This window comes from Vitis riparia, chromosome 18, assembly GCF_004353265.1.
Source record: "Vitis riparia cultivar Riparia Gloire de Montpellier isolate 1030 chromosome 18, EGFV_Vit.rip_1.0, whole genome shotgun sequence".
Classification (NCBI taxonomy): Eukaryota; Viridiplantae; Streptophyta; class Magnoliopsida; order Vitales; family Vitaceae; genus Vitis; species Vitis riparia.
Window position 1 is genome coordinate 31782125 of NC_048448.1, and position 16297 is coordinate 31798421.

Here is a 16297-nt window from a genome sequence, read left to right on the forward strand (position 1 = left end):
GTGTGGTGTTGTGGGTGTGAATAGTGTGATGCTTGTTTGTCTTTATTGTACTAGCTTCCTCTATAGTCTTGAGTAAAGCCAAATGCCAAAAGCTGGTCTTCTATCCAATACTGTTTTCCTTTTGTTTTTTTTTTGGTTTTTCTTTCAGCTTTTATTTTTATTTTTGAATAACGCATACAAGAATGGACAAAATCCACCGATCATGACTACCTTTTTTGATTTGTGATCACGCAACAAATTGATGCCCTTTTGGTTTTAGTTTCTTTTTCGAGTGAAAAACAATATAGGCCCAACCATCCGATAAAGACTTTATATCTAATTATCATTGATGTGGATAGATAGCTAGAAATTTGAATTGACCATAAAAGAAAATATTACGAGTTTGATGAATAAAGCTTGAATAAAATTTCACTTAAATTCCTTTTAGTACTTTTTTAATATCATAATCACATCAATTATGTCATCATTGTGTAATCGATTTTTTCATTTTTCTTTTTTTTCTTTCTTTTCCAAGAGAATGCTAGAAGTGTGACCCGAAGTATATATAAAAGTATCTATGTACAGTAGCAGGGTACAATAGACAAAGAAATAAAAAGGTCAAGCAACCCAAATTCTCTCTTCCTCTCATTTCTCTTCATGGTATCAAAGCTAGCTTTCCTTTAATAATGGTAAATTCTTGATTCCATTCCAATATCGTCTTCCAATAAAACGACTGTATCAATGCCTTCTAGCCCATCATCTTCATTGATTAAATTTGTGAATCCAACCACACAACCTGTTGTAGTGAAGCTTGATGAGTATAATTTCCTCATTTGGAAACAATAGATCTATGTTGCAATTCATGGATTAAGGCTTGATAGTTTTACTTTAGGCACTCTTTATCCTCCTTAAATTTGTCTAGATTCAAATTCAATTGAAGGTTCATCTCAAGTCATCCTCAACTCAAATTATGAACTACAACAATGCTAAGATATGTTGATTGTCTCTTAGCTTCTTGGCTCAATCTTTGTAAGTATCCTTCCTTGATCTGTTAGATGTACTACTTCTCATGAGGAATGGCTTACCTTGACTCAATACTTCATCAATTAAAATGGAGCTCATTTAATGCATTTAGATTTGAACTACAAAAGTTATAGAAGAGTAGTTTAGCTATGAGGGATTAATTGAAAAAAAATAAAGACAATTATGGATTCACTTGCCTCAACTGGTGATATTCTTTCCACAAGAGATCACATACTTTCTCTTACTGGTAGACTAGGTCATGATTATGAATCCTTCATTATGCAAATTACATCTAATTTGAATGCCTACAAACTAACTGATGTAATTACATTGTTGCTTACATATGAGAAATAACTTGAGCAATATAATTGAAAGCTAAAATCATCAATAAGGGTTGAGGGGCAAGATCGAGGTATTGACCACCCCATGACTATTGTACCCATAAGCTCAAGTCACTAAGGGCTCCCCTCTTACTCAACCATCCATATATCCTCCTCCTCCTCTATCGCCTTAACCCCTAACGGTTTTATGAGGCTAATCATGTGTTGAGACCACTTGCTCTCATCAATAAGAGCATGCAGACCAAGCACACTCAACTTTAGTAAATATCGAAGTTGGTGTCCACAAGGATCTAGGAGATGATAAAGGCAAATGGAAGACTCTCAAGTCAAGTAAGCTCACAATAGTTGGTCATAATATCTTGTATTACTTGAGGTATGTCAAGTGGTGAGAGAGAATGGCATGAATGAGCCAATCTATCTAATAGGAGGATGGGTAGAAGGTGTAAGTGAAGTAATCCAAGACGTTAAAAGATTTTAGTCATTTCTATAGTGCAATAATCCAAGATTTATCTCTAAGTGCTTCCTCCCATTTTTAGACTCTTGTTGGGAGGTATAGCATATAAAGCCTATCTCATTAATTTTTTATTATCTCCTAGTAACCATGGAATCACTCATGTTCCCAATAATATTTAAGATATGGTGACATTTAGGTGCCCCGGATTTGTTCCTGTCTCCCACTTCACTTGTTCCAATATCTTCATCTACTTTCATGTCATCTCTAGGTTCATCCATTTATTTAACGATGGCTATAGAACATTTCTAAAAGAATCCTAAGGTATGGTATTTGAACTTTCCTCTTTTTGATATTGGAATATCTAGATTGCTCTATTTTAAGCCCTGGATCATTGGGGTGCATACATATAACTTCCTACAGATTTCTACATCTATGCAACAGAAGAATTTAAAAACTATGAATTAAATGTAAAAGCTTAGAAAACAATACATATGATCTAGATGATCCTTATCAATTCTAGTCAATAAAAAAGGTGGTGTGAATCTCAAAAATCTTGCGATCTTCCACCCAATGACTCTATTTCCTTAATTTTAGCACGTGAAAATGGAGGTTAGGGTTCCTTTCTCTAAAAACTAAATGAAAAACTCTAAGACCTAAACCATTAAAGGGGTTTATATTAAACTTACTAGTGGGCTTAAGCCACTTAATGTAGCCCACTAGGAGCTAATTAATTAATTAGCCCTATTAAACTCTAATTGAGTAGCCCAATCTAGAAAAGACCATTCAAAAACTCTTATGCAACCTTGCATATTTATCAAAATGCCCATATGTATACGTATGATTAACGAATCCAAATATCCTTCAAATAATTACTACAATTACAAATTTCATGATCACATGTCATTAAGATCACCTAGCAGGACACACTTTCTCAAACTAGTGAGATATCATGGTACCTATCTTGAAAATACTTATTACTACCTTTCTTGATCAACAATAGCTTAATCTATAGGGAATATAGGACCACCTTAGGTCATTGAAAACCTCAACACTAACTAAATATTCTCTCAAGAGTTCATGGAACATAGTTGCTTGGCGAAGTCACGACTACTTGATTGTCAATGTCATAACTCATCATAGGTCATGTGCAATGTGTAACGATACTCATTAGTACACCTACCATGGGAAATTCATCCTGATGACCAAGATAAGTCATTTCTCCAATTAGGTACTGTACTATAACTTCAAATGAGTTGCCTAAGTCTATGAGCCAATTGTGAAAGAGTTATCGATTTGCAAGAAACCCATGACTTAAATCTTTTGTGCAATTTTTAAGGAATCCAAGTCATTTACAATGTAAGTGATGCAAGCCGGAATGTTTAGCATATATAATACATAAATAGGATAGTGAAAGAAGAACTTGAATCATAATATAAAAATTAATAAAAATCATCTATTAGGAAATTCTTCCATGAGCAGCTTGAGTGCCCTTAAGAACCCTTGAGAGTTTTCTAGTGTTTGAGCCCTCGGAGTTTTTAAAAAAACCTATTATCTACTTTATGCCTTAATTAAACCCAATTAGCCTTTCTTAGGCCTCTCCATGCTTATTAATGTCATCCCAGGTGATCATGCAACAACTTTAAATAGAGATGAAACACAGTATAAATAGAAAAATCCTAAATCAGGATGTTTGAAATAAAATTGTCAAATTAAAATATGTAGCATATTGCACTAATACTTATTCTTATAAATAAATTATATTATTATGAGATTTAAAAAAAAAAAAGAAATAAGAAATAAGTTATTTTTATACTACATAATACATGGAAAAAGATTTGGAATTGAAGAGAGAGTCTTTTGGATGTAACATGGTTTTAGGATTTGAGAATTTTAAGATTGGAATCTACTTGCATAATGATAAAAGATTTTTCAGAGGCTTGGTTTGAACTTCCACCAGAGCTTCAAATTAAGATCTTCTCAAGGTTTTCTTTATAAAAGTCTTGTAAGTTACTTTTTAATCTACTCATTGTGTACTACCCCATCATTCATGAGTCCATGGGTACCTCCAACTCATTTAGAACCAATTAATTAACTGCATCAAGAACATCGAAATTCATTGACTGATATATATTATACAACATCTCTGTTTTACTGCTTCTTCATAAATTAAATTATATAAGCAAAAAAACTATACACGTTTTTGCAATAAAATACAACTTCTGAATAATTTTGATAGATATTTAGGATTACAATCAATAGGGTATAAAATGATTTTAAAATGCATTCATATCAATGTACTTCTATCATAAATGTAAGATTTCGCAAAATATAAGTAAGCAGCTAGTTCAACTGTACTGAGCCCTGCAAGTAGCCAATAAAAGTAATCAAGATGTGCCCTGTTAAGGTTATCTGTGAACCAGCTATCTTGGCCATCTCCACCAGTTGCTTTCTCAATGACAGATATAAGAAGACTGCTCAGAAAACTCCCTACACCAAATATACTGAGGTAGAGGGAAAGACCAACACTCCTTAATTCATTTGGGACCTGATCATAAAAAAATTCTTGAAGACCAACCATGGTAAACACATCTGCAATCCCAAATAAGATGTACTGGGGAAGTAGCCACCAGAGCTTCATTGGAACCAACGCATTTGGCATATCAACCAGGCCATATTCTTGAGCTGTCTTGATCCGTTTCATCTCAACTAGTGCTGCAACTACCATGGAAACGGCATACAAAAATATCCCAGTTCCAATTCTCTGAAGCATTGTTATGCCAGATTGGTTCCCAGTAAACGCTCTTGCAAAGGGTACAAAAATGCAGTCATATATAGGGACAAAGAGAACAATGGTGATGCCAATAAAAGATTGAGATGAAGCAGCTGGCAAGTCAAAGCCCAATCCAACTGATCTATCCATGGTAGCTCCTTGCTTGGTAAAAAAGGTTGATGATTGAGCAGACACAATAGCATACACCAAACAGGAAGCCCATATGGAGAACAGCCTTAGAACTGCCTTTGCTTCCTTAACACCACCATCATTACATACATTTGGATCTTCCTTTGAACCATCTGGTGAAAGCAAGGTCTTGTTAAGAAATCTGCCACAGTACAGGAGGATCCAATAGGCAATGTTAACTGTGTTCCAATCAGTGAATCAAAATATAATAAGTAAATACTTGAGAGAAGTTTACCAATAAAAATATTTATAAATTTCAGGCCATTTTCTGGACAAGGTTCTTAGGCTTACTTGAATTGATGAGAACCTTGTTGCAACAGGGTTCCTCGGGCACCATCTTCCTCAGTTATCGTTGGAGTAGTTTGCCAATTCCTAGCTACTGCAACAAACATCTTTCTGATTCTTAGAAATGGGCTTTTCTCATCCCCCTTGATACCATATCGATAGGTTTTGGTCCCAAGAAAGAAAAGGATCAGTCCTACCACCATGACAATGTTAGGGATTCCAAATCCAACACCCCAATTAAAGTTGTCTTGGATATAGCTCAAGATCAGCATAGTCACAGAACTGCCAGTGCATTGACTGAAATACCACCAATTGAAGAAGGAGCTTTTAGCATTGCACTCTTCTGGATTATTTCCATCAAACTGGTCGGCTCCAAAAGCCTGGATGCAAGGCTTGTGCCCACCTTCCCCAACTGCTACTAGATATAGAGAGAAAAAGAAGATCACTGGGATTTGAGGAGGAGAACATGATGTGATTTTGTCACTGTTTTGGCAATCAGAAGGTCTCAGATAAAGAAGCACAGCAGAGAGAGTTAACAAGCCTAGTCCCTGCCATTAATATATAGCATTCCAGGTCAAAGATAATTATCCTTCCATTACTATGAAGCCTTATAATAGTATAGTACTTAAAGAAATTCGTAACCATTCCAATGTATCAAATCTCACAGTTTCAGGTGATTTTTCTCTTAAGACCTTGTGGTTTAGCCCTAGAAAATTAGAAAATGTTAAGAACATTTTAAATTTTCAAATTTTTTACTCTATAAAACATAGAACAATTTTTAAAAATTATTCTCAAAAACTATTTTTTAAAATTATTTTCAAAAGCACTTTCCACATATAACCTACCTTACTGCTTTTAAAGGGATACAAGTGCCTAAAAGAAGGTTCTTTCATTATCTCTCAAGGCACAATGGGAAATATATCGACTTCTAATGCTTTTGCATGTCTTACTATATGAAATGACTTCGTTGATCTTTAAATATATTTTTTATTTTCTATTTTTAAATAAAAAAAACATCATGCATACAAGGAATGAATGCAATATCATAAAATATGAAGGTCAGGTAAGTGTTAAAATCATTGTGAAGGTCCAACATAACACAATACCCAAATTAATTTTTGATGTACTTGCCTTATACATTGAGTGAAAACATTTTTAAAATTAAGTGTTTGTTAGTAAATCAATTAAACATGTATTTCATTTTATTTTAGCTTGTGAAAGTTACATCTATATGAATCATGGATCCTTTGAAGTAATATTTTAATTCCTAGTTTTAAAGGACCATTTCATAATGACAGTTACGGAATTTTGTAGTGTCTTATACATTAATTGAAAAGTTCTTATACATTGAGCTATTTTGCTTATTTATCAACTAGACTTCTATTTTTTTTTATAAAAAAAAATTATATTTAACTTCGCTTGGTTTATTGATCAATATACTTTTATAGCAGTTTTGCCTCTAAGCATGAGTTCTCCTAAGTATTAATTACCTCATCTGCATGAACTTTTTTATATTTAATTTAAAATTTTATGCCTTAATTTTTCCTAACTTCCCCATCAAATAACACCTAATTTTGTCAAAGTTAATATGCCATGTGTTGCACACTCATGACTTAAAAGGTGGTGTATATTAACATATATGTAGACGAACGTGTGATTATATGAATACTCGCTTGTGGCCATGTCTTAACTAGCAAAGGGTGTGCATGAATTCTTAAGAGTACTCATGATGATGCAAGTGGGATGAATTTCGTTTAGGATGGGAATGGAACAAGCTCAAGAAAGGTTACCCATTTCAACCTTGTTTCGATTATTTAAATCAATTTTCATTATTGTTTTAATGAAAATTTAAATGAGGCAAAACAGATAAGGAATTTCTCATACATTTCTTTTCCCATCGTGTTTAACTCTATTAAAAAAATCTTAAAAGTGCCCAAAACCCACCCCAAACTCATTTCAAGTTAAAGAAAATAAAATTAAAATAAAATCTCAAACCTACCCTTCATTACATTTTTTTTTTTTTAATTTTAAAAGCACCTCAAAACTATGGTATTATATATGATTTTGCAAAGTCACCAAACATCATCTAATAATGGGAATATTGAGGATCCATTTAGAATACATGAGTAAAAATGAAAATAAAAATAAGAATAAACACTACATGAAAAGTGAGATGTATATGGCCACATAATTTTAGTAGGAATCAACAAAATTTACAATCAAAGAGCATATAAAGCCTCACACCTATTTGAATCGTGGGTCGAAAGAGGTTCCCACTGACCTTAAAGCTGCAGGAATTGATTGGGCCCTACTATAGGAGCTCCTATAGCTACAGCAAGTAATGCGTTGTTACCATATATGACCTAATGGACACATATATGGATTTCAAAGCCACATGGGCTTGACCACTACCATAAAACTAATATATAAGCCGCCCAACACCCTCCACACCAAGACCCAATTCTTTTTTCATCATTGCTGGTTTGAATCTTCAATCAATTGAGATCTTTCTAATTTTCTTTCCCCTTGTAACACCCAAGGGTTAGATTAGCCCAAAAATAGAATTTTTAGTCCATAAGCTTAAATTTTGGGCCCAATGGGTTTAAAGCCATATAAGCTTAAATTTTGGGTTATATATAGGCCAAATAAATAAATCAAAAAAATAATATTAGCATTAATAATATAAAAAACCCTAAGATACATTCGGAATACACTTTTATACACTATAGTGAATGAAGGATAGAGAGGAGTTAGGATTTCACACCAAGGTAAGGGTTTTATTTCAAAATATTTTCCTTCTCCTTACAATACAATTGTTATTTTAGTTTCATAAAGAAAAAAAATAATATAATAAAAAATTATTTAAATAAATAAATGGGTGTTTAGGTGAATGTAGAATTCATAAATCTTAAACCTAAACTTTTTTATGAGGATTTGAGAAGAAGAAATTAACCTTGGAATGGAACTTAGAATTTGGTGGATCTATATTTTTTATTTTTAAAGAGTACCAAAAAAAAAAAGTGTTAGCATGCATTTGCAATGGAGTTTGTAAGGATGATGGCTTGAATACCATGAAGAATTTCAAACATATAGCAAGGAATTTTATTATTATATTATTATTATTACTTTGAATATTGGTATACTAATATATTGTGAATGTGAGATATTTACAAAAACGAAAACGATTGAAACATATTCGTAAGCATAAGGAACCAAATAAAAACCAAATAGTAATTTTCAACTTTGTTAATTGCTTTTTTTATTAGAGTATTCTTCCTTTGATTGAGGTTTACCAAATCCTTTAATTTTGGGAATAGGCAATCAGTGTGTCAATGTCTTGATTTCTAATAAGTTTGTTTCATGAAGAGTATTAATAAGATTGTACTATATGTACATTTAAATCTCATTATATTATACCTTTAGTTTCATTACTTTGAATCTTAGTCTTATTCTTTGTAACTTGGTCCCATTGCTTGTACCTCTGCCCAACCACCTAAATTTTATCACATATTTCAATGATCGAGATATACTTCTTTAGTATCTTAATCTTCCCTATGTGTAAAACACCTAGAGAAGAGAAATAGTCTTATAGTAGGTCATACAACTATGGTATCATGTCAATATAAAGAACAATGCCTAAAAATAAGAGAGTAAATTGGCCCAAGGTAGGAAATATGTAAAGCGGTATTACCGAAAGCCTAAAAAAATAATTATCAGAAAAGTAGCAAAGTATTTTTAAATATTTGGGGCTATAGCCAAGCTTGAACTTGTAAGTAAGGCCTTGTTTGGAAACTATTTTAAAAACAATTTTTTAAATCAAAAAGCATGCTTAATAAATTTATTCTAATCAAAACAATTGAAAATTTTAAAGTATTATTTGGAGACTGTAAAGCAAGGCCTTGTTTGGAGACTATAAAGCTTTGTTTTTTAGAATTTGTTATGAATATATTTTTATATATATATATATATATATAATTATAATATTTTATTTTATATATTTTGAGTATTTCATTCATTTTATTTTTGTTGAGTTGTTTGAAAAATAATTGAAAATATGGAGACTACTTTTAATTAAACTTTTATATTATATTTTTTATGTTTAATCTCAAACAAACTTTTGTTTAAAAACAAGTGAGCGGTTTTCAAGAATTATTATGGAAAGCTATTTTTTAAAACTATTTTTAAAACTGTTACTGAATAGAACCTAAATTTCCAACCCATTTCGAACTCAACTTGAAGGCTACCTCTGACCAAGGTGTAAGGATGGCTCAAGCCCCCGACCAAACCGAGCAAAGAGGGTGCAACCTGGCCCTACTCACCCTGCCCACCCTGCCCTTTCACATGCCTACCTAGAAGTGTGAAGTCAGAGACTCTTGTCCTATATTGAATTAGAGATTCCATTATTGTATATATTATATACACATTGGTACAAGTTTAATACTTCAAGGCAAGTGGCCTATCTTGATATATAAATGAAAAGAATCTACAGAAGATATGATCGTGATTACCTTTATAAAAGAATGAGTAAAATAAAAGACGTGCAAAAGCTATTATTAGAAACAATGATTACAGTCTCAATCTAAGTATTTTTCATTTAGTTCGTCTTCGTTACCTTTAATGCCAGTAATTCAGCACAGGTGCAAATACAAAATATCAGTTGATGAATAAACCGAAATAATGAGAAAAGAGTTAGACAGACCAGGATATAGAGAAGAGAAGCAATAACAATGGTGCAATATCGACCACGATAAGTATCTGCAACAAATGCTCCTAGTAATGGCAACAAAGTCGCAGTCCCGGACCATGTATTCACGTTAGCAGCAGCCATGGCTGTGGACTGGCCCAGTGGTCCGGTAAGATAGTTTATAAGATATGACCCTATGCCGTAGTATGCGATTCTCTCTGCAACTTCAGCACCTGCGCATATAAATTTAGTGCAGTTTCTAGGGTTTTATTGTTCTTAGAGAAATAATAATGGGTTTCAAGATTTATTGCATAAAGTATAAAAAGAGAAGTACAGATCATGTATTTCTGATCACGTCCCAATAAGTTTACCTATGATGAAATATGCAGATCTCCAAGCACCAGAGCTGGATCTCCTGGCTGGACAACCTTGGTGGTCGACCATTCTGTCGACTGTGTCTTCCAGCAGTGGAGATTCCCAGCCTTCAACTATCTCCGGCATGGCCAAGTTTCAGTGAAAAACAGGAGATTTTCTCTACCAAAATACTATGCTTTTGTTAAATATTAATAATGATAAGCATACAAATTAAATGTCATTTTCGTCTGATTTGTCATGCAGCACTATTTTATGCTTATAAGATCTCATTTCGACAATCGAATATAGCTCGAAAGGAACACTTGTATAAATTCATTTACCAATTACGAGTTTCATATGATAACGTACCAGTCACTCTAATGCCTGTGGGTAATCACAATGAAAAGTCTAAAAATTGTAGCATATATACCATTATAATTAAGAACCATAATAGGATTTTGTAACAAGTATAACTAAGCTGCTCGCGAATCACCCAAATGTTGGACAATGGCGTTAGCATTTGATTTCGTCTAGAGTAGTGTTACTTCTGGGATTGGCTTCCTCATTCCAAATCGAGGCCCAAGCTGGGTTTAGGAGAAATGGGACCAAGATAGAGTAGTGGTCGGGCTAGGGCCTTTCGGGATGGATGGGTACAAATACAACCTAGCTCGTTTATTGGGCTTGAAGACGAGGAAGCCTAGCGGGCTGGCAAAGTTTTTGGATGGTTAAAAAAACACTGGGCTATTGGCAAGCCCCCATTGTTCAGAGATCGTCTACCTAAACGGTCCTTTCCTATATCAAGCTTTTAAGCCCCTAAGGATGGCCTTTACTCATGTGGAAACTCTTTCGTCCAACCCTCTATCACTTGGAAGCTGTTGGGCTAGCCTTTTGAAGAAATCCATATAATTATAATTGGATTGGGCATGGCCTCAAGCTTGATTCACCATTTCGGCACTTCTACTGCACAGATTGAGGTGAGGCAGAGAGATGAGGAAGTGAGGGACTGATTCACTCATCAACCCCATGGTGTTAGATTTCACCTCAACAAAAGAAAAAATGGTATAAATTGACATACAGACCAAGTAATTCCTTTTCTAAATGTTTTATCATTTGAATAGTAAAGGAATCCACAATGAGTTTGATAAAAATTGAGAGAAAAAATAACGGTCTTGGTAATTGTTTTTTAAAACAATTTTAAAAACTAATTTGAAGACAGTTTTTAAAAACTATTATTTGTGTTAAATAAAAATCTGTTTAGAAACTTCAAATGTTTTAACATGTTTTTAATCTTTTTAAATATGTTTCACAAATAATTTTATGTCTAATGCTTTATTTTTAATCATTCTACTTGTTTGTATAATTATTTTTTAAAACAACCATAAAAAATTAAGTGGAAAGAACTAGAAGAAATTATCTCAAAACATCCTATTTTTTGTTCTTAAGAATAGAAAACAATTTTTTTTCTTTCACTAAAATTTTCTCAAATTGTCAATCTTAAAAGATTATTAAGATCATATTATTTTGGTAAAAAATGAATAATAATATTTTGAAAACTATAACAAAGAATTATAATATTTTAAAATTTTACACAAATTTTAACTTTAAAATAGATATTAAATTATAAGAAATAAATTCAAAATGAATAGACAATAATTTTTTAAATGAATAATATAATGATAAATTTTGTAAATAGTATCATTGATAATAAAAACATAAATTATATATTTTTTCAAAGGAGTAATGATATTTTAATAGAAGTAAAAATGTGATATTAACATTTTAATAAAACTATAAGTTGTATTTTTACTAGAAACAAATAATAATATTTTAGAAAATAATAATAGTTAGTAAAATTTTATCTAAAATGAATTATAAATACAAGTAAAATTCTTTTTTTTTTTTAAATATGTAAATATATTTAGGTTTTTCATTATGCATAACCATTTATTTCCAAAACTAAAAATATGTTTTAGACTATTTTGGCCTAGCAAATTATGATGTTAATTTGTTAGTAAATTAGATTAGGTTGACAAAAAAATTTCCATCCATGCACTCATTCTAACACATTTTTATGTTTTAGGGTCTCAATGGTTGTAGTCAATTACAAATTGCTTGAGAGTCGAATTTCATAAAGGTATGTATGTGTTGAAAGTATTATGACAATTAAGTTAAATGGCTTTGTAAAATCATTGGATTGGTAATTTGGAGGGAAAATTCCAAGGTGTTCAAACATCCTTATATGGTCCAAATGCCCTTTGAGGGGAGTTTGAATATTGATGCTTCTATTTGTATTAAATTGTTCTTTGTAAGATTTTAAATGAACTTTCTTGTAAATTCATCTCGTCAAAACTTAATTGGATTTGATATGAAGACCTAGTTTCCATTATGTTATTATGATATGTGTTGAAAAGGTGTTTCAAATTCCTATTTAGAATATATACATATATATTGTAAAATGAATATTATATAAAATATTTTAACTTTATATATAATTGTAATTAGATTCCTTATAAAATAAGAAAAACTAGTGAAAATATCTTTATAAATATTTTAGGCGACCAGAGAAAAAAGCTACATGAAAGAGATATGTGATAGAGATGTAAGGAAGAGAGAGATATCAAGAGAGCTCACTAGGGTGTAAATGTGAAGAAGAGTGAAAGACATCCAATAGAGCAAGATGGCTCACTAGGGTGTAGATGTGAGGAAGAGTGTGAGACACCTCGTGAATCAAAATGACTCTTGGTTCAACATAAAGATACAAAGGGACCAGTAGTTGTTTCTATTTTTGGTCATTTGTAATATTTTTTATCATATAATGAAATGTTCTTTTTCATTCATAGAGGTATGCATGATTGATCGAATCATATTAAAATCTCATATACCTTTAATATATTTACATTAAAGCTTCAATTGACACAATAATACTTGTTATAGTTGTAATCATTATTTTAGCCTAATTCTTCTAACTCTTAAGATCTTTGGAGAATCTATTTTAAAAATCCTTTCGAAAGAAAGACATGGTGCATCTCGTGGTTTGTTGTATATATATTGATACAAATACATCTTTTTGCCATAAAATATAATTATTGAACCACAACGGATAGATATTTTTAAGATCACGATTAGTATTTGCTAAGGAGTGTTTGCTACACTCGGTTCAATAATAAAAAGACCAACTGCATTCAAAATATAACTCTCCTATTATAAATGTAAGATTTTGCAAAATGCGAAAAGGCAGCCAATCCTACTGCAGTAAGCCCAGCAAGGAGCCAGTAGAAGTAATCAAGATGTGCCCGATTGAGGTTGCTATTGAACCAGCTACTACGGCCATCTCCACCAGTTGCTTTCTCAATTGCAGAGATAAGAAAACCGCTCAGGAAGCTCCCTACACCAAAGAGACTGAGGTAGAGGGAGAGACCAACACTCCTCAATTCACTAGGGACCTGATCATAGAAGAACTCTTGAAGGCCACCGACGGCGAACACATCAGCAACTCCAAACATGGCGTATTGTGGAACCAACCACCACACCTTCATTGGAACCGCCACATTTGGCATATCAAGCAGGCCATGTTCTTGAGCGGTCTTGAGCCGTTTGATCTCGACTATTGCTGCAATAACCATGGAAATGGCATATAAAAAGCCCCCAGTTCCAATTCTCTGAAGCATTGTTATGCCAGATGGTTTCCTGGTTAAAGCTCTTGCAATAGGAACAAAAATGCAGTCATATATGGGAATGGAGAGAACAATGGTAATGGGGACAATGGATTGAAGTGAAGCAGCTGGTATGTCAAACCCAGAACCAATTGATCTATCCATTGTATTTCCTTGCTTGGTAAACAAAGTTGATGACTGTGCTTGCACAATGCCATACACCAAGCAAGTCGACCATATGGGGAACAGCCTGAGTACTGCCTTTGCTTCTTCAACATCTTTTACAGTACATGCATCTCCACCCTCTTCCAAATAATCTTGCATAGGCAAGGCCTTGTTGAGAAACCTGTCACAATAGAAAATCCACCAAATGTTGAGTTAGCTCCAACCAAATTGTTGAGGACAATGTCTACTCTAGAGGACGGTCTAGAATCCCAAGAAGTTAGAAATAAATCTAGACAAAGCCTTATTTTTGAAAAATGTTTTGCTGAAAACAAGGCAGAAACTTGTTTGCCTTACTTGAATTGGTGAGAACCTTGATGAGGCAAGGTTCCTTGAGTTACCTCTTCAGTAGCTTTCAGTGATGGGCTCGTTCTCCAATTCCTAGCTGCTTCGACAAACACTTTACCTATTCTCAGAAGCGGGCTTTTCTCATCGCCTTTAAGAATATAACGATAAGTCTTTGTTCCAAGTAAGAAAATAAGCAGTGATGCAATCATGACAGTGCAGGGTATTCCAAATCCAAGACCCCAACTAAGGTTGTCTTGAATATAGCTCAAGATCACATAACTCACTGAAGTACAAGCCGATAAACAAAAAAGCCACCAGTTGAAGAATGAGCTTTTGGCTTTGTTCTCCTCGCGATTTTGTCCATCAAACTGATCGGCTCCTAAAGCCTGTGTGCAAGGCTTGTACCCACCTTGAGCTACTGCTACTAAATATAGAGAGATAAAAAAGAAGATTAATCGGAGTTGCGGAGGAGAACATGATGTGCTTTGGTGCGTGTTTTGGCAGTCGAGAGTGCTTTGGAAAGGAAGTACAGCAGATAGAGTTAACAGGCCTAGTCCCTGTAATTCATACCAGTCCAAGTCAAGGATTATTCTCACTATGTATTATTGCAGAAGCTTAATTACAATAATTCATTTCCATGAATCAAAACACAATCCCAGTATGTTGATTGGCATATGTAATGATTTTCTACGTGACAAAAACAGTTGAGTTGGTTGCTGGAATGGTTTGAATGATGTTATTGAAAACTTGACTGAAAATCATGTTTTGTGAAGCTAATGATAAGTTGCAAGAGTAACACTGATAACCAACATTCATCACTCACAAAAATTACAATGAAGATAAACATTGGGAAGTAAAAATCATAATCATACAAGTAACCTACAAAGTGCAGTTCTGAAAGCAGTTGGCCAATTCCTAGGCTACTTTTGCTGCAAAAAAAGCCCAAATTCCTTCTATCAGTCTTGTAATCACAATGCATATATATGGCTGGTATAGGTTTGTTGACTAAGGTATATTCATTAATAGCTAGGCTTCCCATCTATCCAAACTTCCATACATGCTCTATCTCATGCTATATATGAGTTTCTCCGTGGTATACTTCTTTCTTGTTTAGAATTCTAAGAAGTTAAAGCTCTACAAAAAAGATCACATGACACCTATCGAGATTTGGAGTAAATACACTCAACTACCATTTATTTCAAATCCCGTCGGTCATCACCGGTATAAATTTATCTCGTTTATAAGATTTTTTTTTTTAGAATATTTTGGATAAAAATATTTTAGATACAGATATTTAAAAATTCTTTTAAAACTAAATTTTATTTTTTAAAATAAAATTTATATATGAAATATATGTATAGATGTATTAACCAATGAAATTTGAAACCAGTAGTAGTTTAGTATATTTATACTAAACTAGAAAGAGTTCTCAATGAAATTAACCCAAAAGAATATAACTGTCAATAATCTTTACATCTAAAGAGTCCCTTACAAATTTTCATGTCATTAACCATATATGTACAAAATCTAAATAATATAGAGAATATTGCATGGTATTCTAAATATCAAGTGTTCTAATGTGCTCTAGTAAGAATATACACATCTATAGATTATGTGCATACTTAGTTTTCCAACTGCACAAATAATACAAGGCAAGTTTTATTTGATAGATATAGTAAGAGTGCGTTAGATAGTAATTTTAGAAAGTATTTTTAGTCTTTTTAACACTTACAATTTTTTATTTTTCAAACTTAAAATTTTTTATTTTTCAAGCATAAAAAATATTAAAAACATTTCATAAAATCACTATTTAATGCACTATAAGAGTGTGTTTAACGGTGGTTTTAGAAAGTGTTTTTACCATTTCTAATACTTGAAAATTAAAAAAAAAATCAAATATTAGAAATGATAGAAACACTTTTTAAAATAATTGTTAAACATATGTTAAATATCCTATTACTAGAGAACATTCCCAATTGAGATGTCAATTTAACTTCACTTACTAATAAATAAATACAAGGATCATAAGGTCTAAACATGGTGTATCATCAAAGT

At 32.5% G+C, this 16297-nt stretch overlaps 1 pseudogene; it reads right to left on the reverse strand.

Moving 5' to 3' along the window:
• Nucleotides 1-4064: 4064 nt before the first annotated feature.
• Nucleotides 4065-16297, reverse strand: part of LOC117905717 — a 37040-nt pseudogene continuing 24807 nt past the window's right edge.